Source organism: Apaloderma vittatum, unplaced genomic scaffold (assembly GCF_000703405.1).
Source record: "Apaloderma vittatum isolate BGI_N311 unplaced genomic scaffold, ASM70340v1 scaffold26173, whole genome shotgun sequence".
Taxonomy (NCBI): Eukaryota; Metazoa; Chordata; class Aves; order Trogoniformes; family Trogonidae; genus Apaloderma; species Apaloderma vittatum.
In genome coordinates, this window is record NW_009707844.1 from 3,425 (window position 1) to 3,882 (window position 458).

Consider the following 458-nt stretch of genomic DNA (forward strand, 5'->3'; position numbering starts at 1 on the left):
GGTGCAATCTGTACAGTCTGGCCGGATCGGGGCGAGGAGGGCTGAGCTCCGGCAGTCCCTGGCCCCAGTGAGATTCCAAAAAAACATCAGGAGAAGCTTTTTCCCTGTGCGGGTGCCGGAGGCCTGGCCCAGGCTGCCCAGAGAGGGTGTGGAGTCTCCTGCTCTGGAGACTTTCCAACCCGCCTGGACGCGTTCCTGTGGGGCTGCCCTGGGTGACCCTGTCTGGCAGGGGGTGGCACTGGGGGATCTCCAGAGGTCCCTTCCGACCCAACATTCTGTGACTCTGTGTGATCCTTCTTCCCGCGTTGCCTCCGACGCTTTGTCCCATCCACCCCACGCTGCGCCGAGCCCTGTTCACCCCAGCAAGCAGAGCAGCCACATCTGCAGCCCCAGTTTCTTCCGCCAGCTGTGGGGCAGAGCAAGAGGGTTCCACCAGTTGGACAGCTGCAGAGTCCCGG